The sequence below is a fragment of the Phodopus roborovskii genome, unplaced genomic scaffold, assembly GCF_943737965.1.
Source record: "Phodopus roborovskii unplaced genomic scaffold, PHOROB, whole genome shotgun sequence".
NCBI lineage: Eukaryota > Metazoa > Chordata > Mammalia > Rodentia > Cricetidae > Phodopus > Phodopus roborovskii.
Genome location: NW_026125281.1, coordinates 18,915,001 through 18,942,182, shown reverse-complemented (window position 1 = coordinate 18,942,182; position 27,182 = coordinate 18,915,001).

Here is a 27,182-nt window from a genome sequence, read left to right as displayed (position 1 = left end):
CTTTGCCTCTTTTCATTCTTACTAGTGTACAAATGGTTAAAAAAAAAAAAAGAAGAAGAAGAAGAAGAAGAAGAAGAAGAAGAAGAAGAAGAAGAAGAAGAAGAAGAAGAAGAAGAAGAAGAAGCCGCCGCCATGTTCCTAAATGTTTGGGGAAGCTAAGGTAGGCTGTTTGCCTTGTACTGCCACCTTCTAACTGTTATGTGTGTGGGAGACACATTCCTGTTCTGGTTAGTTGGTTCCTTAAGTCTTGCTTCTCCCAACTAAATCTTTTGCTAACCAACTGAAATGTGTATATGTTGCCATAGCTTCTTTCAAAATTCAATTTTCTCAAAGACATGCTTCACAGAGTTTGAGCATAGTCCCCCAAAACTACATAAAAATAGGTCATAAACCCCATATTACAGGATACGCTCTTTTATTGAAATAAAATGAAGATTGTCATACAACTCCTTTCTGGACAATTGAAATTGATTTCTAAGTAGGAACAGTCTGATTTATGAGTAGCTCTATTCATTCATCTAAATTTTCTGTGTATCCACCAGGAATCTGGCGGGAAGCAAATGGCACATGCAAGCCCGATAACATGAGGAACATTTTAAAAGGGGACTGCAAAGTTGCAAGCAAGGAAGCAGAATTAGAAAAAATATCATATTACAGGCAGAGCAGGAACAGGAAGAGGAAAGGAAGTTGCTGAGGACATCCCTGGCAGGAACTAAGGCTAGTTCATTCAAAACAATCCTGCAGGGAGCTGCCCTAAGTTCAATACACCAAATTCTTTCCCTTCCTCACAGTCTCCTGAAGAACCCATCCTCACGACCCAACCTTAGACCCAACCTGAAGTCTAAGGAAGCAGGATGGAAGTCCAGAGAAGGGCCTGGGAAGAGAGCAGAACACTCATTCACCTCTCCCACGTCAGTAACCAGAAGTTTGTCTTCTGGGAGCCATTCCATGACTCCTCACAGATGCTGCTATCAAAGACTGCCCATACATATTCTAAACTGTCTATACATACCTGCTGTAAAGTTAATTTGTACACGTTACAGTAAGAAATTTCCAACTATACTAAGAGTAAAACCAAAACAAAAAAGACAACAACATGTAGATGTTTGATTTATAATGGGGATACTCAATTATCTCAAGTATTTTATTCAAAATTGTATTAAAAAAATAGAAAACTGGTTATTTGTATGGGTACACTCTCACATCACAAAGTCAAGGAATCTCAAGCACTATGATAAATTCAGCTCATGCGAAGCAACAGCTTTCCAGCCTTTTTCTCTGTTGCTGCTATGAAGTAAAGTCAGAGTTACTTGAATGCAAGCTCTCTGATGGTCAACGGTGGATCCAAGATGGCTGACTGGTGGCCAGGGGAAAGAAATGTAGTGAACAATGGGATGGGTAATATTCTAGGTGCACAGTGCAGGATAGTGTGAGGTTCTTATCAGGCTACTTAGACTATTGTATAATTTAAAATTACATATCTTTCGACTTCAAATTTTCCACTGAATATTTTCAGACAATAGTTGGGCATGGGTGACTGAAAGCACAGCAGATGGAACATAGGACAAAGGAAGGCAGCATGCCCTGAGGGTCTAACCGACAGTGCCAGAGCTCAGGTGGTCCGGTTCTTGTACTCTTCAAGGGATGGTAAAAGCTGGGTTATTACACTAGTGTTCCCTACAAATCCCTGGTGAGATGAACTTCTGTGGTGTCTTTGACCTTGAAAGAAACTAATCTGATATAAATATTGGGGGTCAGATTTAAGGATGGCTGTTGCTGTTGTTTTGCTCTTTTCTGTTTTGCTTTTTTGGGAGGCCCACCACCCAGCTCCCAAATAAACACACAGGAGCTTGCTCTTTTTTATGAACTCCCAGACTTAGCTTGGCTTATTTCTAGTCAGATTTTCTTAAATTATCCCATCTACTTTTTGCTGCTGTGCTTTTCTTTATCCTAAATACCTGTTTCTACTTTTTATTCCCTGACTTGCTGTGTAGCTGGTTGGCTAGCCCCTGAAGTCCTCCTCCTCTGGCTCCTAGATCTTATCCTCCCACATTTCTGCTCCTATCTAGTCTCTCTACCTGCCAGCCCTGCCTATCCTTTCTCCTGCCTACCTATAGGCCATTCAGTTCTTTATTAGAATTAGTTGTTTTAGATAGGCAATGTAACATGGCTTCACAGAGTTAAACAAATTTAACATAAAAGAATGCAACACATCTTTGCATCATTAAACACATAGTCCACAGCATAAACAAATGTAATACATCTTTCACTAATGTTCTACAACAGATGACAACCTGCCTCCAAACAGAGAATTAGGCATTATCTTCCTGAAGACCAGTGGGTACTTCTTACCATCATTATTTTGGTGGGAAATACAGTACCATTGTCCTTTATTTGCAAGTGTGGTTATAACAAGCCAACCATAACTACTGTCTAGCTCCTAAGAATTCATGGTCAAAGTTTAGGGCATACTATAATCACTCAGTCATACCCTTGTATGTTTAATTTTAAAATTTTTACCACTCTCTGGTGTTTTTCATCTGTCTCCTTTCTGACTGGTGCACCCTACAACATTTTGGTTATAGAAAATAGATCTGTTTTTAGGTTTCTTATTAGATGTTCAATAAATGTCAGCTGAATTTTCTCTTGCTGGAGCACTAACAAAACAAGCTATATGATTCAATATAGGTAATTTCATGGTAGGGAAAATGGATCAGTGGATAAAAGTACTTGCCATGCAAGTATGAGGACCTGAGTTCAAATCCCTCAGAACCTCTGTAAAATCAGACACTACAGAATAATTGTAATATCAGGACTCATGCTGAGAGATAGAGTTCAAGGAGAATTCCCTAGGAACTGGAGGGTCTGCTAGCCTGGCATACTATCATTAAAACAACAAAGAAGGTGGAAGACACTCAAAGCTGTCTTCTCCATCGATATGCCGTGGCAAAGGCATGTTGCAGTCACAAAAGAAGAATGTGTGAGAGAAAATGTGCACGTGTGTGGGCGTGCGCGCGCGCGCACACACACACACACACACACACACACACACACACCCCATACAGAGAGAGAGGAGGGGAAAAAAGAAATTCAAAGAACGGACAACTTAAGAACAGTTTGAAATACTTTCACGTTTGTCAATCTTAGTGAGATGAAAACACAATGACCTCTCCTTTCAAGTGAAACTGCCTTTCCACAGTCAATGCAAGCACTATTCCCACACGTGAGCTGGCTGCTTGTCTTTGGGTTGCAGGGAATTCTTCTATACGCCACTTGCTGCTTGTCACTAGATAACTGAAGGAACAACACACTCTGTACAAGGGGGCGTCCTTGTCTACCACATTGTTTTCTCACACAGTATTTCACTCCTCATCACAGCACATACATATTGATTCTGTGAGACCTACGTCCATATTAGAAGAACCTGTGACACGGGACATCTTTTTACACATCTTCTGTGTAATTCTGGAGGCCGACAAATGATTGAACTGTCCTGTCAAATGGGATAATGTTCTTTTCACCACCTCAAGTGCAAGGGGGAAATGTCTCTAAAAAAAATCAAATATAATCTTGAAATACTTATCATATTCTGAGAGGTTTAGGATGATCTTTTAATTTCCAATTAAAGAACTCCTGATCTAGCTTTGATTTACTTCAATGGCAAATATTATGACAAAAAAATAATTAAAAATCTAAATGCTAATAGTGAGAGAGAAAGCAGAGTCAGAGAATAAATAATATCTCAATCTTGGTCCCAAATACTTGTGAAAACTGGAGTCAGTTTTACAGGATCCAACAAAATGTCTGCAAATAGCTGCAAAGAAAATTCAGAACCATGTACATGGTGTCAATGAAAACACAGGCCTGAAAAGAGTGAAGCTGGAAACTGGGTGAATGAAAGTGCCAGAAATGCAAAGTGTAGTGGATTTGGCGGGCTGCGATGCCAAGCGATACACCTGCCCCCGACCTCTCTGTACACTCACATGCTTTGGCAGAGCCTTGTCATGGATGCTGAGGGTGACTCTTGAGAGTGAGATGTGACTAACAGACAATGGAGACAAAGTCAGTCTAGACTGTGGTTGTTTCAAAGAAGCCTGGAGCCCTGCTTTTTCTGGGCATTGAAATCATTTTGCCTTGTGTGGTATAAGGTTTCTTCAATACCCAAATTGCAAGTGAACACAAAGACAAATCAATATCTCCAAGTGGGCATGCAACCCAGAGAGTGATCAGAACACAAGTGACCTACATACAGGCTTCGTTTTCCTAGGATCCATTGCACACCCTTGCTTTAAATGTTTACGGCTATATTTTAAGTAGAAGTAACAGAAGCAGAAAAATTACCCCTAAAAACAAGACTAGGATGATTTTTCAGATGAAGATGGGGCTAGCCAGAATCTAGGGAGCATGTGTTGTGTGCCAGGCACTGTGGTAGGCTCTGGGAGTATGCATGAAAGAAGATATAGTCTTCATTACTGAGCAGAATGAATAAATAAACTATTTTTCAGTCTGCATGCACTGGAACCAGGAAAAGCATTGAATTAGAAAAAAAAATCCACAAAAGACCGTGGAAGACAAAAACAAGCATTACTACATTACCACCCATTTAACAAGTACTTCATCTCCAGCTCACATGTATGCTGAGCTGGCAACTGTTAACCTTATTAAAGATCAGAGTGAAGTTCAGCATGGAATAAAATAACTCCATTGTGATAGAAGAACAGTTATGGGAGATTCGGTATTCATGCACTCTAGTCTGCTCCTAATCCCATCTTTTTCTTCTCCACATTGTTTCACATAACCATGCATAGTACAAATGACCCAGTATCAAAGGGTTTATCAGACTTCAGGAAGAGAGATGTCTTGCGACTTTACTTCAACTACAAAACATACCCAGATAGCCAAGAAGATGAAAACATTTACTTTGGCTAACAATTCTGGAGATCTTCTTCCAAGACTGGCATTATGATGGGGGTGTATAAAAAGACAAAGTGATTTGCTTTATGGTCAAGATGCAGGGGGAAAAAAGGCTGGGTGGGGGAAGAAGAAGATAGGTTCTCACTATCATCTTCAACAGACTGCCCTAATGACTAGAATATCTCTCACTAGACTACCCCTCTTAAAAGTTCTATCACCTCCAAATAACAACACAGACCAGTGGGGAAGCCTTGAAGATGCGAGCCTTTGGGGAAACTTCCAGAAAAACTATAGTGGATGCAGACATAGAACCTGTAACAAAATGATGTGCTAAAAGAAAAACAAAACACATTATTGAGGGCCTCAGAATGAATAATATAGTTACTGAGCATTTAAAAATATGCCAAAAGCACTTGTTTTTTTTTCTAAATTACTAATAGTATAGATAAGCGTACCATAACTGGCTTATTATAAATAAATAAAATTTTAAAGATTTAGTTTTATTTTATTTTATGTGTATGTGTGTATGTCAATGTAATAGTAATATACCTGCAGTGTCCATGAAGACCCAAAGAGGCTGTCAGATCCCCTAAAACTGAAGTTATGGACAGCTGTCACCTGTCATGTGAGCTCTAGGAATTGAACCCTGATCCTCCACAGAAATAGCAAGTACTCATAACTATAGAGCCATCTCTCCAACCTCCATATACAAATCATTTAAAAGTCATTATAAATAATGTAGTTCCACAAAGTAAGTAATTTCTTTGAAAAAGATCTATTATTATTTATATGTATATATGTATATGTATGGTCATGTATGTGCAGGTGTTAATGAAGGCCAGAAGAGGGAGCTGGAGTTATAGGCCACTATGAGCCACCTGATTTGGGTGCTAGGAACCAAGCTCCAGTCTTTCGTGAGAAAAAAAAACATTCTTAACTACTGATCCATCTCTCCGGCCCTAATATTTTTAAAACAGTAGGTGTAGTTTTTTTTACAGAAAACCTACTGGGCTCAACAAATCATCCTACCAAATGTTAAGAAGACACAGAGGTTAATGCCTTTTCACCATAAAATTTAAAGTCTAAATTGGAACATACATACACATGCTCCCCACAACACAACACACACAAACGTGCAAGATGTATGAGCAAGTAGGAACTTACACGGAGTAGCGGTGTACATGTTAATTGGAATCAAAGTAATGTATTTTAAAGTCAATAAGATTTTTATCAGCTGTTTTTAAATATCTTACAGAGAAGAACTGAAAGATAATTGTAGGTTAGGAAATGGAATGAAACATACGAAAGAGGAGATAGTATTAAATATAACTGGACAACCACAAGGAAGAGCTCAAAGGTGAATGTCAGTGTCTAGATTTGAATACAGGCCAACTTCACTGATGTTTTTGGTAGGAAGAGGAAACAAACAAACAAAATGTGTTCACATCTGCCTGAAGCCAAAGAGCTTTTAGTTTAACTGTGGACTACAGAGTTCACAAAACACCTCTTCATTTCTGTGTTTATTTCCTCTGATTTCTGCTCTATGGAAGTCCACTCCATTTTCTGAATGCTTCCTCCAAATCCAAGCTTAATTCTCGTAGCCTAAAGCTCATCCTCAAAGAGAAGACATGATTGTCAACACTCAGAATGGGTTATGTGTTTACCACCTGGCCTCTAGGAATACAGGGTTCTGGATCTCACAATGAATGACATGCAAGCTTTGAAAGGGGAACAAAGCACCAACTGTCTTGAGTTTCAAAGATCAATGATAGTAGACAATCATCAAAGGCAGACAGGAACCAAGGGGAACAAACAGACCAAGAAAATTTATATTCAGGGTAAGGTCAAACTGCTTCTGGTAGTAAGCAGCCAACATCTGACTGGACTTAAGGCTTACTCCCAAAAAAAATGGAACCCATAACTCATATGGTCTGGGTGACCAAAAACAGACTAGATAGATATCCTATGGGTCTAGGTTAAGACCAATTACTGCTGTCCAAAAACAAACAGCAACAACAACAAAAACACTGTGAAAAAGTGACTCATAATAACGCTCTGCTGTACTCATAATCAGTGCCTTGCATCCTCCTATAGCAGATGGAAACAAATACACAGCCACAGCCACAGAGGATATAATCAGGATATATTACAATAACTAGGATATATTATGTTTGAAAAAATTCTTTTCAACAAAATAAAAAAATATCAAAGGCAAAAAGTCTGTTCAGTTCTAGTCTCATAAATTGAGAATCATACCTTTATAATGGTCTTGTTAAAACTGAGACCCAGAAATAGGAAAAGTGAGGCACCCACTTCTTCTCTCACTGGGGACAATTTCACCTTTGAGGGGGAGAGAGGGAGAGGGAGAGGGGGAGAGAGAGAGGGAGGGAGAGAGAGAGAGAGAGAGAGAGAGAGCATCTCATTCCACTTTAGATTTGGGGAAGACTTGGCTCTTCTTTCTGTGTGACTTTCCTTTCCCTCCCCCACATCAAGAAGTCCTCAATTAAGACAGGTATCATGGTGCACGACTTTGAACCAGCACTTGGGAGGCAGAAGCAAGTAGATCCCTCAATTGGAGGTCAGCATAGTCTACAAAGTAAGTTCCAGGAAAGTCAGAACTACACAGAAAAACCCTGTCTCAGAAAAAACAAACAAACAAACAACAAAAAAACAACAGCAGATAAATAAATAAATAAACAAACAAAAGAGGACCAGAACAAAAAGGGGTGTGTGTGTGTGTGTGCGCGCGTGCGTGTGTGCGCACACGCATGCACATGCATGCGGGCGGGCAAGTGGGTGTGCGTATCTGTGTGTGTACAGAAGTTCAAAAAAAGCTTGAGGCTTTCAGTCACCATATGATCAACTGAAGGCTAAAGCAGAATCAACAGTGTAATTAATATATCTTTAGCCCCAAACATGGGCAACGAAAAAGTGAAATTAGAAAACAGTTTTGAGACTAATGAAAGTGAAAAGAGGTCAAAGGATCTGGGGATTCTCTGAAAACAATGCTCATAAGGCAATGGCAGTTTCCTGAATTCAAAATTAGCAATATCTCAAACCAATAATTTAACTTCACATATTAAAAAATCTAGAAAGAACAAATCAGGAAGATAGGAGTGCATAATAAAAATTATGATGTTCATAAAATAAAGAACAAAAGAATTGACAAACCAAAAGCGACTTCTTTGGAAAAGGCACCAAAATTAACAATTTCTGGCTAGACTGACATGAAAAAAAGCAAGACTCAATTTATTAAAAGCACGAATAAAAATATGGTTATTGAGTTAACACTCAGGGAAAAACCCTAAAGCATATTTTGAGCAATTGTATCCAACAAATGAGATAACCTAGATAAAGTGGACACAACTCTGAAAGCAACCAAAGCTGACTAAAGAAGAAACAGAAAACCTGAATACAGCTTAAGTCAAGAGAGAAAATAAGTAACTAAAATGCATAACCATCAGACACAGATTTTAAAGACTGATCTTTCTCAGATTATTTCCAAAAGAATAGAAGGCAGGCATTCTGAAGAGGACAGCATTACCATGAATGTCAGGTAAACCTATCACAGGAAAACTCTAGATCAATACACATTAAGAATATTCAATACAATACTAGCAAAACAAGTATAATTTTTAAAATTACAATTCATAATCAAGTGTGAGTTAATAAAAAATATAAGAGTAATTCAACATATGAATAATTGCACTTTGACATTTACATGAAATGAATAAAATAGAGGAAATTCCAACTGATTATCTCAGCTGATACAGAAAATGTACTTGATAAAATCTGACACTATTTCATGACAAACATTACATAAGCAAAAAGCACAGTGGTAGTGTGGGGGCCACTTAACACAATAACAGGTCCTCCAAAGGTCCTACGTACAACAGGAACTTACACTTTAAATGGCTCATTTTATGTTATGTGAATTTTATCTCAACTTTAAAAAGTAAGAGGAGGTAAGATAATGCAGTAGAAGCAGCTACCACAATGAACACACAGCTGAGTTTTCTCTTCTGAAGGAGCTTTGTATTGATAAGTGGTGTGGAGAAAATGTGTGAGCACTATTGTATAAAGTGTAAGCACTATTCTAAGTACTTTAACTACAAAATCCCAGAAGGCCTCAGACCTAGCCAGAAAATTGGCTCTCATCCTTTTACAAATTAAATTATTGAGACATGGAAAGTTAACATAACTTGACCAACACCAAATAATCATGACATGGCCAAGCCAGTGTTTCAAGTAAAAAAGCCTAAACCTAGAGAATTCATAACTATCATAGATTACAGTGTCATAGCTCTGCAGGGAATGGGGGTGGGGGGGGAGTTGATGGACACAGTAGACCACATTAATGACACTGCTGATCCCAAGTGACTGACTGACACACATTTTGCCTGCAATAATTAAATTTGTCCGTGGAACATTCCAGTTGATAAAAGTAAAGCGCACAGTAAGTAGTCTGCAGGGATTTAAAAGAATGGGAATATTTAACTTGGCTTACATCCACTTGAGATAAGAATAGACACAGCAACAGAGAATCAAATCCAGCTAAAATTCAGACTGTTAACTATAAAAATCACAAGTAATTTTTCAAGCTTCTTCCAGGAATCACTGACTGACTTCAAAAAATTAGCTTAAGTGGCAAATATAAATATTATCAAGGCCAAACTCCACACTTTGCTAAAGCAAAGATGTAAGAGCAACTAAATACCTTATTACCATGGACCAGAGTTTATAGAACAGTCCCCTAAATTAACCTGTGAGTCCTTCCAGTGTGTTTTACCTTGATACACAAACCTTCCTGTTAAATTTTGTATTTGTTATTTTTCTGTTGCTTTGATAACTACTATGACCAAGCATATATTAAAGGAAGAGTTTATTAAGGGCTAACAATTCCAGCTGGATGAGTCCACTGTGGTAGGACAGCACAGCAGGCGTGATGGTAGGAAACTAAGCAGGAAACTAAGAGTTCATCTCCTCAAGGGCAAGCATCAAACAAAGAAAACAGGAGTAGGCAAAATCCTACTTGTACTCTCAAAGTCCAACTACAGTGACTTAATTCCCCCAGAAAGGCCACACCTTCTAACCTCCCCTAAAGCACTCCCCACGGGGGACCTAGTGCTCACATATCTGAGCACATGGGGGACAGTTTCATTCAAACCACTACAGTTGGTGTGGAAAATAGTTTTAACTGTATACTTATATGAAATGGTTAGGTGGAAAATTTATGAACAGCTATATACTTAAAATATTTGTAGCAGGCTGGAGAGGTGAATCAGTTGGTAACATGCTTATTGTGCAAGAAAGCTTCTGATACCCAGCATCCAAATAAAAGCCAGGTGTGGCAGTGCACGCCTGGAATCCAGGGGCTGGGGAGGCGGAAGTAAACAGATATCATCGGCTCACTGAGCAGCCCATATAGACATTGCAGTTTGGTGAGAGACCATTTCTCAAACCTTAAGGTGGATGTGACCAGAGAAGACATATGACACCTTCCCCCTACATGTACATACATACATCATACAAACAAGTGCTGTTTATGCTTCATTCGGGCTGCACAATAAATATAAATAGACTAAGCAGTACCTTTTCACGTCCCATTCATTGTCATAATACACTGTAACAAAATACGGGGATTTCAAATGCTATGTCAGAATTATTTTATCTAAATGAACATGTCCTCAAAATATAAAAGTGATAAAAAATGAAAGTAGAACTAAGAGCTAAGAAACCCTAGAACCTTAGGAAAAATATGTGAACCATAGCAAATGTCAGGGTTTACAGCCCCACACAAGTACTGTTGAATATTATTTTATTTATCTTATTCCATATTGAGAGTAAAAATGCTGCTCATGTGTGCAAAGCTTAGCTCAGCTTTACATCAGCTAAGGAAAACAATTGTTAAGCTGTTGTTTGCATCCAGCAGGGTTTTGAGTTTAAGGAGTCTCCATCCCTTCATCCCTTCATCCCTTCTACCAGCAAGTGGTATTTTGCCAGCACAGAACAGAACTTGAACAGGGGCAGATTGAGTTTGGTTCTAAACTTAGAGCACACAAATTTGAGCAACTGCCAAGCATACTGAAATATGTTTTTCCCAATATTCTCAAACGCATACGTATTTCAAGAGAAAAAATATGAAGTTTTTCACCATGAGTTTTCTCTTCGCCATTACATAATTACATACCGCACGCATGCTGTAAGACATTACATTACCTGCCCAGTTTTCAGTGTCTCTGATGTCAATATATCACATCACAGAAAGAATGCTATTAGGCACCATTTTCAAGCCCATACAATTTATTTTACATAGCTGTAGTGTCTATTGTCCTTGGCCATATGTTTTTGAAATTCATCTACTATCAATCACCAAAGGAACAGCAAGGAGTAAAGCATAAAAAATATCTGTGTAAAAACCTGCAAGCATTAAGTTTCTTAATTTCTGAGCATATCAAAGCATCTCCAGTGACTCACTGGAGTCTTGAGGGGGATGGGACACTATGAGGGAAATCAGCAGATTGATCCAGACATATGGAAGACATGAAGATGTCTGAGAGTGGGAGAAAGGACATTCAAAACAAGAGGCCATGTCGACAGGTTCACTCATTGCCAATAAGCTGAAAAACATGTCATGGGCATTTACCATTTAAATGTGATGACATTTAAATAATTCTTCTTGTTCTTGTTTTTAAGACTTCTCTATAATTCATAAGACGGTACAAATAATTTGCATATTTTACCAAATTTCAAATTTTGCTCAGCTTGGGCAATAATATTAAGGAGGCTTAGAGAGTAAGAAAGGGTTAACGTCTTCATGGGGGGAAAAATCTTATTTATGAAAAAAAGCTTACATTTGGGATCATGCTGGGGAGTGGGGTTTTTTATTTCTAGATTTTGTTTATTAGTGATCGTTTCAACTAATTAGAGAGTAGATCTTTATTTTCATCTCTGCAATCTCAAGCATTTGTTGCTTTCACACTTCATTTTTTTTAATCTTACAGGACGAAACGCAGTATGTCTGAAAATAGCTTTTCTATAGGCTTGGCTTCAATCTTAGGTTAATTATCGATAGTTTTATGGTTTTTTTTTTTTTTTTACACTTTAAACCAGTATCTTAGCTTTCACTTCATTTAGAGAGGACCCTGACCAAGTGAGTTCTCCTTGAGTGCTGCTATTGCATACTGACTGGAGTTCAGGTGAGCCTGCAGCTGTAGTGATGGCTATTCTGCCTCTATGATGCCACTCAGACATTTACAATTATGCCCTCACATTAACATATAAGGCATACTATATAAATATAAATAATTCAATGCATCATAGTTTCAAATGCAGATAAAATTAGACTCACTGAACCATTTTGCCAGGAATCAAATTTTTTACTCATCACTCAGCAGTCTTAGAAAGCACAGGCGACATGGTTGTCAGGCGGCTTCAGTTTAAATGCTGTTTTCAGCAACTTATGACAGTAGCCAAATGGATGTTCTCGCCTGGATTTCCTAATCTACTAATTTAGATGATCTACTAGAGGTACGGTTCAGTGGCAAACCAGGGGCTAGCATGTGTTGAGCTGATTTCACGAGGGTAGGGTGAGAAAGAGAGAAAAGAAAAAGAAAATAAAGGCATAAAAAGAAAAATAAATATTGTGGATGCCGGCCATCCACAGCAAATGCCTCACCCTTATTAAATAGTCCTATAGAAATCAAGAACTTTACAGCACCCTTCCTAAACATTACTGGGAGCACAAGTAATCTTTGACATGTGGCTGGCTGCTTAAATTTTAGTTAGTCAAATTTAAGCATTTGGTAGATTTCTCTAGACTAAACCTTCCAGCACTTTGAGTCATCAACCTACAGGTGCTTCTCCAGCTGCGTGAATACCAAACAATTTAGTTTCCAAAGACCACATCCTTTAGACTTCAACATCACTCATTCTTCTCCCCTGGAATCTTCCCTGAAACAGAAAACCCGGCAGTTATCAGAAGACCTTGCTGTAATTGTCCTCTTCGCCTGCATATAAGGACATTTTTTTTCTGCATATATTTAAGGGTATATTATAAAGCCAAAAGACACTCGGGATTTTGCTAATTGTTAAATTTTGGGTTGTGGAAGGCTAACTTCCTATGTGTTTCCCTTTGTCTACCTGTCTCAACCTTAGCCTGACAATTAAAATGATTATATTGAGAACTGCTATGTCTCTGAAAGCCATGTGCTATGTGGACCTATGCTATTAGAGTTCTCATTGGTTAACTTGGCAAAATTTTGTATTTTTGTTATAGCATCTGAATTGCCTTGTCACAGCTACTTATCATGTCTTCACTAGACATAAGCGTATTTTGTATGCTAACACTCTCACCAAAAGAAGCACAAGGAAGGGGGCTGGCAATGGTTTGGGTTACACCCAGTAATGTGAGAGAGTGCAAGTGGCTTTTCTCGTTTCATCACTACTCATGCTATCCAGGTGGACACTGCATGGGTGCTTTCCGATAGCTTTAAGCCTTTGTAACAACCAGGAAACAACTTTATGGCTATAAAATCGATGATAATTCCAGGTTTCTTAAGTCCATCTGTGCACAGGAAGAAGGGCTCATTCAGAGTGTGATAGAGTCTGATGTTTTCTTCAAGATTTTCCCAACATGAGAGCATGAGAGGCCCAGCTTATTTCCCTCAGCTCTGGTACTCATCTGGCATGGACTGTTCAACTAGTCACACATGTGTTTCTTTCTCAGTTATTGCTTCTGACTGCATACATTCTTCCACCGATTGGTAAAGCAAATGTTCAAGTAGAGTTTCCTTGACAGTTAAATAATTTCTCATCACTTCATGGATTTTCATATATATATATATATGTATCTGGGTTAGCTTTTGTTGTTTATTCCCCATCATTATACATTACCTGATCTGCAAGGGAAAACCACTATGGTTCCTAAATGAGGGAGAGGCCGGCCCCAAGGCAGCCTTTGTCATCTGTCTACATTTTTAGACCTTGGAGATTTGCTGTCCAGGATGGTTGCATTCAGATGGGTATATGATCCCCATATACAGTTACAGAAAGGAAAACCTGTGCGTGCTAACGTACATATGAAAGAAACAGCAGATTAATCAATGCAGAGGAAATCAACTGACACAAAATGTAATTTTCACATGGCTACTCAGTGAGTTTAACATCTCTTCTTGCTACAGGGTTCCAGCATGGCCTCCAAAAGAGGAAGAAGACTGGCCCTCCTACTGGGGGCTTATCGCATTGTATACTTTCAAATAAAGTTTGCTCCCTATGTGAAACTTCTTTGACATTTCTGAAAGGTATGTATGTATGTATACAAACATGATGATGGAAAAGAAAACAGAAACTAAGAAAATCCATTATTTCCAAAAGGCTTGAAATACGCCCTAGTCTAATGATCTCTTAACCAACATCTTTCAGACTGCTTTGTAGATAAAAGTAATGAGTGGCTTACACTGTAACCAGAATCAGCATTCAACAAGTGAGCCTTCTTATCCAGATGGCATGTTTTATATAACTTTACAACAAGAACCAGGAACTAAGCTAAGAGTTAGGAAACTAAAGAGCAGTAAAGTTTGGTGTAGAAGACATGGATTAGCCGTCAGAAAGCACTTGTAGCTTTTGGAGAGGGCCTGTGTTCAGTTCCCAGCATCCACAGGATGGAGCACAACTATCTTTAACTCCAGTTCCAGGAGGTCTGACTCTCTCTCTCTCCAGCCTTTGCAGGCACTGTATGCTCACAGCACACAGACATACATACAGGAAAAACAATCACTGACACAAAATAAAAATAATGAGCAAATCTTTAAAGAGAAGTAAAGGAATGGAGATGTGGAAAGAACACTCTCTAAAACATTTATGACTAAAAAGGGTCTAGAGCTAGTACGTATTGATAACTTTCCTCCTCGCAAATTATTCTTTTATAAGCAGCTATTAGTTTTAATATTAGACTCATGGTATTAATTTTCCTGACCACATTATAACACATCAAGACAGTTTGCAGTGAGGCAGCTCCGTGGGTACCATGGTTTTCATCAACATGACACAAGTCTAGACATACCTGGGAAGAAATACTCTCAAGTGAGGAAGTTCCCCATTGTATTGGGCTATGTGCATGCCTGTGGGACATTACCTTGATTGTGAGTTGATGTAAGGTCCCAGCCCACACAGTGGGGCCTGAGTCATATAAGAAAAATAGCTAAGTCTCTACCCAACCTTATTCCAGGGTCTAGCCAGGTAAATGGACAGAATTAGAAAAGATCATATTCAATGAGATGACTCAGACCCAAAAATACAAACATTGCATGTTCTAGAATTAGAAGCTTCAAACTCCAAATCTGCACATGTATAAGCACACACACAGGGTTTAAATGAAATTTTCTTGTCTATGCTGACAATACTTCCTCCAAGAGCCAAAAGCCAGCTAATAAAAACCTCAACAAAAAGCATGAGAAGCCCTCTATTGAGCTGTTGGTCAAAGCTGTAGGAAGAGACTCCCAGAACATTGCAGGCTGCTCTGCTCTCTAACACAGTGGGGATGCTAGGGAGAGTCATGCTTACTCCGATCCCCAACTCCTGCAAGCAGTACTAAAAAGCATGCAGCTGGTCTCTTAGGCCAGAGACTGTGTTCTCACGCCCACAGCCAGTGGCTGGAAGCAGCTCTCTGTACTGAGGCCTCGTTAAGAGACTGTGGATTCTGTCATGCTGCTTAGCTCATGGTGGTCAGAGGTCAGCTCCATCTTGCAAGCAGCTATTGGGAGATGTGTCTGTACTGTTGCAGGCATGAGACTGGGAGACTAGGAAGCCTGGTGCAGCTTCTGTGTTTGTGTGTTTAGAACTCTTTAAAGGTTTTGTTTTGTTTTTTATTTTCTTTGTTTGTTTTTTAGATATTTTGTGGAGCCACACTACAGTGGGAGCCAAATGTAAGTGGAAGCTTTTATGTACCCTGCCCCGTCCCACAGTTGCTTGTAAAATAATCACTCTGAGGCTTATTATTATTTATAATTGTTTGGCCAATGGTTCAGGCATATTATTAATTAACTCTCACATTTAGATTAACTCATTTTCATTAATCTATGTACTTCCATGTGGCCATGGCTTACTAGCATCTGGCTACATGGCATGCCCTTGCCTCTGCCTTCTTTCTCTCTGTATCTCTGTTTGGATTTCCTGACTAGCTATGTTCTGCCTGGCTATTAGACAAATCGGCTTCTTCATTAACCGATGGTAATAAAACATATTCACAGCATACAGAGGGGCATCCCTGCATAAATCTCAGATGAACAAGAATGACACCAGATGGGCATGAGGCCTTAACCCTACAAAAAGAACTATAGCAACTAAGGACTGCTGAGAACAGGAGAAATAGCCTCCGCCAGGGAAGAGCACACCAACTGGTTATCCAATACCAGAGACATTATACAGACTGAGCACGTCACGTTTAGAAATGCATCTATAAATGCATATGCATATATGCAGGCAACAACAATTACTGACCAAATGGGCCAGCCATTCATTTGAAAGAGAGCAGGGAGGGGTATATGCAAGAGTCTGGAGGGAGAAGAGGAAACGGGCAATGATATAATCATATTATAATCTCAAAAAACTCAGGAGAGACAGACAGACAGCAGGCAGGAAGACGGCTGAGTAAGCCAAGGGAAGCAAGCCAGGAAGCAGTGTTCCTCCTTGGTCCCTACTTCAGCTCCTGCCTTAAATTCCCTGACTTCTCTCAATGTTGCACAGTGACCTGTGAGGTGTAAGTCGAAATAAGTCCTGTTCTAAACAAGCTGTGTTTGCTCATTTTGATTATCACTGCAAGAGAAAAGCATCTACAGCAGTGGATGAGAGCACTTGTGGAGCAAGCATTAGCACCTGTGTTCAAATTGCTAGCACCCACCTGGAAAGGGCTGGGTGTGTTCAGCCACACACCTGCAACCCAAGCACTCTGAGGGACTGAGACAGGAGGATCACTAGGGTCACTGAGCTTACTGACCATCAGCCTAGTCTCAATTTCAGTAAGAGAGTCTGTCTCAAGGGCTGAGGGGCACAGATGATGTCCTCTTCTGGCCTCCACACAAGGTTGGGAACACACACTTACACATACACTACAGACACATACAACAAGCACACAAAAGATAAGCAGTTTGGAATATTTCAATAGTCATCCCCTTGTGTCTGTGGGGGATTGATTCCAAAACTCCTGTGGATATCAAAATCCATGGGTGTTCAAGCTCGCTGACCGAATGGTATTTCCATGAATTCTGTTTGTGTTCCTGTACACTTTAAATCATCACTAGATGGTTTTCCATACCTAAATTCAACATAGATATTTTATAAATAGTTAAACTGTAAATTTAGAGAAAAGTAGTGAAAAATAAATGACTGTCTGTGTTCAGGACTAATTCAATTCTTCCCCCAAAAAGTTCCATCCAAGGTTGGTGGTATCTACAAACACAGACCCTTCAGATACAGAAGTTTAACCAATTCTAATTTACAGACCACATCTTGCATCATGTCCTTATATACCTCTTGGAAGCAACCCCATTTTAGATGAGTAAATGAGATCCAGAGCAGGAATGTAACCATTCAGAATCATTCTGTTACTATGTTGTCAAAAGGGACTTGAACTCAGGATTCTGGTCCCTAGACTTTAATTACAGTTTACTACATTCAGGAGATTAGGCCAGTTCACCCATTCCCATAACCCTGAAACTTCCCCTGCTACAAGCTCCACACATTTCTTGGGCCTCCCTTTCTTAGGCTTGAATCCCTGAAACACTGGAAAGCAGCAACCTGACTCAATACTGCATGTCTCATGACCAGCAATCTCTGCAGCAGGCTGAGTAGATGTATTATTTAAAGATACATGATGTCCCCTTTCTTTTCTCAGAACTCTTCAGCCCAGGTTAGGTTTCATTGTCATTTGACTAGTCATCAGCCACCTCAAAGAACCTCAATTAAAGACATGTCTTGATCATATTTGCCTGTGAGAATGTCTGTAGGACATTATCTTGATTGCTAATTGATACAGAAGGGACCAGCCATCAAGGGTGGTGCTGTTCTTAAGCAACTGATCCTGGACTGTATAAGAACTCCAGATGAGCATAAGTCAGCGAGAGAGAGCTAGCTACTGAGCAAGATTCCTCCACAATTCCTCCCTGAGTCCCACCTTGACTTCCCTAAATGATGGACTGAGACCTGGTATAAGTACCAGTAACTTTAAGAAAACCCCTAACTTTTTTCCCCAAGTTGCTTTTGATCAGAATGTTTTATCATGGCAATAGACTAAACAAGAATACACAATGTTATTCCTCCAGGCCAAGATGGGCTGATAAGATCTGGCCCCTCTCTCTTTTCAACTTTACTTCCTGTTCCAAAAAAGCTCCTTTTCGAGAGTTGGCCTGTTTTTTTTTTTTTTTTTTTTTTTTTTTTGTTTTTTTTTTTTTTTTTGTTTTGTTTTTTTTTTTTTTTGTCTCTTAAGAGCATTTATACTTGCTTTTACCCCCAAATGGATGATCCACCAAGTGAGATTCTCAGTTCTAGGCCCCTCACTTTACTTGAATAACTATGCTAGCCACCTTCCCAAGAAATCCTTTGTCACGTTTTATGTAAATATTGTTCCAAACACACCACACACAGCTATACCAGGAGCGTCACCACACTTGGACTACATGATCCTCTCAGTGTTTGCTTGTGTTTTCTGACTTGCATATCATGTTATCACCAAAAAAGCAAACCCATGAGTTCAGCTTTGTATAATTCAGCTTTGTACTATATCCCCGAGATCTGGAAAACAGACTCTAATAATTATCTATAGTATTGAAAGATCTGTTAAAGTGTTCAAACATTCTTTGGCTAGACATTAAGAAATTATAATCCCTACCAGAACAAAGAGCACAAACACATAAAGATCACTGGCATATGCTACATTTTCCTTACATCAAATTTGTGTGCTAAACACAGTGACTTGTGAATGTCCAAAGCAGTTTTAAATACCTAGCAAAAACAAACCATAAAAGGAGAACAAAGACTTAAACCATACAACCCACCAATTAGAAGTTAGACCCATCTCCCAGAATATCTTACCTCAGTATAACTAAGGGCTGAAATCAATTTTAACAAGGCATAAAGATATTACTAAGTGGTATTTTCCAAAGTTAAGAGGAATGGCCATTACAATATGGTCTTGACCTAGGGTTTTTTGTCTTGTTTTGTTTTGTTTTTGTGGTTGTTGTTGTTGTTTGTTTGTTTTGTCATTGATCATCTTCCACTTCCCAGTCTACAACCCTAGACTCAAATAGGGACTGAGATTAGGGGAAGCTAGTAAGTACCGTGTTATATTGACTTTATAATATTTTAATTGTCTTTGTAAAAATCAATAGTATACACAAGATTATTGATAAGCTAGTGGTCATACACAACATTATACAGTATCATTGTCCCTGGGGAGTTTAATGCAAGGATAGAATTATGCCTATTTCTTAATTTATAAGACTGCAGATCTTTTAGATTCATTACATTTGTTTTATAGGAGTAAGTTGCAATGTCACTATCATGCAAAAACGATTCTAGCAAGTACTATATGAAATTCCTGTCTCAGTACAGACTTATTGTTTCTTTTCATTAGTGTCTAAAACCCAAAAGTAGAAAGAAAAAAACTATTTATCATCAGAAAAAAAAACAGTGTCAGAAAAACTGCTGTTCAATTTTTAAAAGATGGAAAATAGTCTTAAATGTTTTGACAGAGAACAAAATTCACAAACAAATGGAGAGTTTGTGAATAACAACAAAATTTGGAGAAATGTTACAACCCAAAAATGTTCACCAGCTGCTTAGAAATCAAAATTCTGGTGCTCCTTGTGGAACATTTAGTTCCACAACTACAATGACTGCAGAAGTCGACAGCAAATGAGGTCCTAAAAGAAACATGCATTAGTTATGGTAGGACAAAGTGGTATTAACTAACAGATTTCCAAATCTCACAATATTAAAATATAAGTAAATTTAGGATCTTTTTCATTGAATTGCCTAATGGGGAGTTTTTCATATGGGGAAGGGACTTCATGCCACACAGTGATTTAGACACACTTGCTTTTTCATGTTATGGCTCCATCATCCTTTAGGGCCTCATTGTCTATCTCAAATAGTCAAAGGAAGAAAAACATAAAATCTGGAGGTCATACAGCCACTTCTGCTGCCTTGATCTGGACAGGGCACACATTCCTTCCTCTCACATCTCAATCTATTGCCCAACCATCCTCAGTATTGAAAAGCATTAGCAAAAGCAAGAAATGTGGCCCAACCATGTACATTCAGCAAGGAGCTCACTAAAAAAAAGCTGTTAAATGGATTCTATAACCCAAGGTGATTTCTGCTAAGTTTAACAAAAGATATGCACTCTATAATAATACCTTCCAGAGTATGAGTGAAAATGCTATTTCTAAGATATGGCAGACTGTGACAGACTCATCCTGCATCTTTTTCTACTGTTTGAGGACTTCGATATCTTAAGAAGTAACTGGTCTTCTAGCCTGGAAACACTGTCCACCTTCTTTATCTATGATCCAGTCACAACATGCTGGCCATAGGAACCAGCAAGAGGGGATAAATATCACTGAGTCACACTCAAGGAAAGGGAAATCTGGCCTCCTCATTTCTTCCCTTCCTGCTGACTGGAATGCATGAAATACAGTATCCAGGACTATGTTAGAGCAGGCAAATCCTTCCTATTACAGAGCAAAAGATCCAAGGAGCCCAGACTTTAACAGCATCCTGCCTATTTAACCTCAAAGAGTTAAATGGGAAACACACTTCTGCCTTGTTTGAGTTACACACACACACACACACACACACACTCTCATTACAGATGGCAAACCTATAACCAATACATATGGCAAACAATATGGAATTCTGTTCACTCTTATCCAACCTTCAAAATATCATAAAAGGGGAATGAAAGAAAGTCAAAAATAGAAAATGTACTTATTTCAGCCATAGAAGATAGGAGCTAGACATTAGTGCTCTATGAACTTTAGTGACTACTGAAGGTCACATAACAAAGCATAGTCACAGGTCTGAATCAAGGGCCAAGCTTATCTAGTGATGTTCATAAAAAGTGAGTCACCCTTTTAGACAAGCTGTCATTATGTAGCCCAGGGTGGCCTTGAACTTAGAATTTTTCTACCTTTCTCCCCACTGTTGGCATTACAAGCACACACTGCTATGACTGGTTGCTTCAAGATCTACTTACACAACTTTCCCCCATGATACTTCAACAATATGGCTGCCCAAGTAAGACCTGAGCATTAGCAATGCTGTTATGGGAAAAAGAAGCCTCACAGAGCCCCACCCATAGATAAGAAACTACATGCAACTGATGACTGCTGAGAGAGGGAGACTCAGTCTTTACCAGAGTAAAGATTCCCAACTGCTGATCCGATACCTGAAATCATATACAAACAAACAACACTAAATGAACTTGGCAGGTCATATATTATATATTTGATTATATAATTACATTTCATATAATCACATTATCTAACATAAATTATATTACATAGTATATAACCATAACTATAATATATAATATATAATTATAATACATTATGTAACATATATGATTATAATTATATACATATGTAAATACATAATTATGTAAGTATGTAATTATATAAAAAGAGGCCATCAATTAGAGAGGGAGTGGAGTGGATGAGGAAAGAGAGGGGCCATGGGAAGGGTTGGAAGGAGGAAAGGGGAGGGGAAATTACTATCCCTATTTTAAGTAATTTTTTCTAAGTTTTTACAAAATAAATGACAACAAATGCTGGTGAGAATGTGGGCAAAGGAAATGTATACATAGCTAGAGGTGATAAGAACTACAGCAGCCACAGAAATCAGTATGGTGACTTTGAAAATAAATATAGGACAGGTTATGAGGACAAAATAGCAGTGACAATGTGTGAAAATTCATAAGGAATCATACTATTAACTACTCACCTTAAAAAAAACTATAAAACTCATTAACTATAAAACATGTGTATGGATTTACATAGATAGATTAAATGAAATTTTCTCATCTGGATTGATAATGCTCCCTCCAAGAGACAAAAGCCAGCTAATAAGAACCTCAGCATCATGATATGAAGCCCTCTTTTGAGTTGTTGGTCAGGATTGTCCATTAGACTTCCAAAACATTAGAGATTATTGTGATTGCATTTGATTGCCCTTCATATACTGAAAGTAAATCCCTATTGATGAAGACACCATACACCTCAGACAGGGCCCAGGAGTCCCTACACTGGAAGTGATCTGAAAGCCTCCTCTGTGAAGTCTACCATGAAACTTCCAAAGCAGGGAAGGATCAATAGTCCTCCTCAGGTGTGGTGCCCGTGAATAACAATGACTATCATCAGATGATAACCCTAGGGATACAATACTGGCATGCATACGTTGGGGGCAACCAACAGATCTCTAATTGGAACTAAGACCTAGTCAACAAGAGGGAAACTATGCCTGATACTGGAAACCTAGCCAAGTACCTGTAGGGCTAGTGAAGTCATGGATCTTGGAGAACTTACAACCACCACCTTACTAAACCAGCATCCCTATCTACATTTAAAATTATATCCACTGGTAAGTTTAATCGTCACCCCTCATCAAGGAAACTATGGAGATGGAGATCACTATAGGAAAACACAACCAATCAAAATGCCATTGCAGGGCTCAGTCTCAGTGGACATTTGCAAACCAACTCCTACACTAAAGGTTCAGAGAACCTTGTAGAAGAGAGGCCAAAAGACTGCCAGAGATCAGAGAGTCTACTGTGAGATTGTGTCTCCTGGTAATAGCAGAAGCTACAACCACAAAAATCTCACCTCCAGGACTGTCTAAATCTAAGATGAACAAGAATTACACCAGATGGACATGCCAAATGGGAAGAGGAAAGGGCATGAAGCCTCAACCCTACACAAAAAAACTATAGGCAACTAAGAACTGCTGAGAGCAGGAGAAATAATCTTCCCCAGGGAATTTTATACCAACTGCTTATCCAATACCAAATGGTCAGTCCTGAAAACATACATACAAGTAACATTACACAGACTGAGCAGATTGTATTAAGGAATATATCTGCGTATATATATATATATATATATATATATATATATACATACATATATATATATATATATATATATATATATATACACGCATGCATGCATATAGTAACAGTTACTGAAATCAGAGCCCATGGATTTGACAAACAGCAATAAGGAACATACAGGAAAGTTTGGAAGCTGGAAAGCAAATGGGGAAATTACGTAATTCAGTTATCATTTAAAACAATAAATAATTTTTAAAAATTAAAACTAGAATTACCATGTGATCCAGGCATGCCAAAGGCCTGGATGTGAGTTAGCACATCACAATCACATTCACAGCAACACCATTCAGAAGACAAAGCCTAGAGGTGCACTAATAGATGAATCTATAAAGAAAACAGCATATATACACAAAATGGCCTTTTATCCAGCCATAAAAAATAAACTGATATCATTTACAGGAAATTGGATATAAAGGTAGATTATAATAAACAACGCAGACTCAGAAAGGCAAATGTAGCAGGTTTACTTCATTTGTAGAATCTGTTTTTAAAATTGGTACCCATTCAGTCAACATTACTCTGGTAACTCACTTCCTGTCCCACTGAATCCTTTCCTTTGTGTACCTCGCCCACCAGGAGCCACACCAATAGAAAACTGGCATGTCCTATTAAATAGGTCGTGTCTATAGTGTAATATTAATTTGGTAACATGGGAGAAAAAAACCTATAAGTACATAAAGTACAAGGCAATTGTTATCTAGTGTATCTATAATATGGTTTGGATGAAAATGACTCCCATAGGATCATAGGGAATGGCATTATTTTCAAGGATTGGGGACTTCTAAGGGTAAGTGTGTCACTGAAGGCGCCTGGGCTTTGAGGTTTCAGATGCTCAAGCCAGGCCCACTGTTGCTCTCTCTTTCTGATGCCTGCCAATCCAGATGTGGAGCTATCAGCTACCTCTCAGCACCGTGTCTGCCTGCAGGCCACCATGCTTCCCACCATGATGGACTGAACCTCTGAAACATAGGCCAGTCCCAAGTGAATGCTTTTCTTTATAGGACTTGCTATGGTCTTGGTGTCTCTTCATAGCAATGGGACATTCACTAAAGATTCTTGTGCAAAAAGGTATTAAGGGCTGGAGTGATAGCTCAGTTGGTAAAGTATCTGCCATGCAAACATGTGGAACTGAGTTCAAGCCCCAGCACCTACATTTAAAAAAACGAGCAAGGCAATGTGCTTGTGATTTCAGCACTGAGAGATGGGTGGGGTCAGGAGGAACCCTGGGTATATATGGTGGAGAATGATTGAGGAAGACTCCACATGTACACACACATATGCAGAAATATACACACACACATAAGCATATATACAAAAGCACACATGACATTTTTTAATGCCATAAAGCTCATTATTTTGTACATTTACTGAAAGGAAAACAATTTTTAAAAGCAGATCTGAGGCAGACTGCAAAGTCAATAATGAGTGACTTAACTAAAACACAATGAATTCACTACCTTAACCCTTCTCAGCTATCTGAAGTCAAATGACTTCAACTCCATTACTTGGCAGCTCAGAGGTACTCAGTGGAGTGGATAAACGCAATGCAGGCCACACAGTTCACAGGTCAAGAAGGGAGGTCACCACACAACCCCGAAGTCCTGTAAGGAGCTGCTGTCTATGTGTCATCACACCACCCCATGGTATTTCTTTTGGTGTCATTTTACACTTCGTGTTGTGTTCTGTGCAGCACTGTCTCAAACTGGATCAAAACTCCTCGAAGGGAGAGATCTTAAATTTAACCCCTACTCTCCCAGGGCATCAAATATTCACCGCTATTCAAGAATTATCTGCAAATGGATTCAAGTCTGAAAGTGGCCTCTTCATGTTACTTTAGTACATATTATTTATAAACTAATCTGGCCATTATGTCTTACGCCCTTCGTCTACAGCAAAGATGTTGAATTTGTCTTGTAAGTGCACTGTGTTGTCTCATTACATTAATAATCCTCATACTCTGCTGGGCAGATTGCACTAAGTCCTGGATCACAGTCAATTAATACTGAGCACTGAGTGTTACTAGTATGTGTTCTTGTTAATGATGTCTCCATTTTCCCATCTGAGACAAACCTCCAAGTATTTTCTTAAGTCTCTGCCTTGAAAATATAAGTGTTGTATTTGAAGCACATTACAAATATGAATATACAAAAATGTGTATTCAAAAGGCCTCATTACCATTGCTTTCTTCATGAAATTTAAAAAGAATATTGTAATAACTTACAAATTATGTTTTGATACTTTTTAGAGTATTTTGTTTTTACTTTAAAAAAGTTATTTATTTGCTAAATTCTTTGCTATATCATATCTCTAGAAAACCCTCTTCAGAAAAATGTGGGATGCTTTCCTTGGGCGTTACGATTCGATCTCAGTTGGGGTTTGAGGTTTGTTTGTTGTTTCTTTCTTTCAAAGCCCAAAACCTTCTGGCACACAAAACTGGCAGAAGAGCCTATCCATTTAAAGCTTTCTATCAGATTCCCAGGACTGTGTGATGTCTCCCATAAAGCCGGGTAACATGGGCCAAAGCTCCTCATAAATAAATAGGGCTGGAGGCATGTTCTGACCGCAGAGGGCAGCCTCCTGTTCCATTTTCACTGAAAGGTGGCCCTGGTTTAGTGCAGATATGGTTACTGGCAGAAAAAAGCAAGGAGCAAACATTTAAGACCACTCTGTGTTATCATCTTGTTCAGTGGGGGGTGTTCAGATGCTCTGACAGAAAGCATGAAGCTCAAGCAAACATTTTCAGCTGAACCTTGAAGGCAAGTGATTTACTTTGCCTTGTCTCAAGGCATTTTCTTTCCTTTTTCCTATTTTATATTTGAACAGATGAAGGGCTTACTTGCTTGGAACCATGAGACAAAAACATGTTGTTCAAAAGACACTAAGACAAGGAAGAGCAGAGATGAAAGGGAAGAAAGGAGGAGGGATTTTCACACAAAGTGAAAACAATTATGAGGATCGTCAATCCTAAACAGTGAAAAGCAGGAAGAAGGGAGCTGCTTTCGGGAGATTTATGGACAGGATTTTGCAGAAATACAGGGAGATGTACTTACAACAGGAAACTTACAAACTGCCAGACTCCTAAAATACAAAGTAGGGTTCAGTCCAGTAACATCGCTCTTGGAGGACATGTACCCTGGGGAGGTGGACATCCTGTGACCTAGCATCTGGCTTCTGGGGAGGAGGCCCAGACAGGACAATCTGCCACCTTCCACAGTAGAGCACGTTTCAGTAATCTCTATTCTGCTGAAGCCTGTACTGCCCTTTGTACTACGAAACCAGAAGCCAGCACTTAGACGGTTAGGTTTGGAAACGGAAAGAGAAGAGGATATTGAAAGAACACCTCTAATCTGGGGCCCAGCCTCCAAGTTAGCTTCACTGTCAGAAAGATAAGAGGCAGCGGCAGTCCTAAGTGCACCCTTCAGTGGGGCATTGAAAGAAGAAAGAACACATTCTATAATCCTAAACTGTCTTCTTGACTTCTCTCCAGGAAGAACATACAGAAAAATATATTTCCTAAGTTACCCCTGAGCTCTGATAAATAGGAATTAAGTGAAATGAAAAAGTTGATAGATGGTGGCCATCATGGCTATGACCTTTTTACTTTTGAGTACCGTTTTACAACCAAGAAATGGCTCCAGGCCATCCTCAGAAGGCATCTCATACATGTAACCATTAAAAGGGCCATGGCTTGGAGCCACAGGCAGGAATCCGGAAGCAATGCAGTAAGCTGCACGCCAGCAGAGGTGCAGTTTACATTCAGGCTTGGTTTTCCCAGCAGAATCCCCAAGTGTCTGCTGGACACCTCCTCTCCCGTATTTCCTCTGTTCAGCAGACAAGTGTAAGATTATTGCTGTCGGAGAGCGCTGTGACCTCGCTCCAGGCTCTCTAACCAGCCCTATCTCTTATCTACCTTTCCCATTTACTCCCAGTGGTGATGTATTGTTAATGATCTAATAAAGTTTGCCTGGAGATCTGATCAGAATGCAAAGCTAGCCAGAGCCATAGAAGCTGGGCAGTGGTGGCACACACCTTTAATCCCATGTCTCAGGAGACAGAGGCAGATGGATCTCTGTGAGTTCAAGGCTATCCAAGGCTACATGAGAGT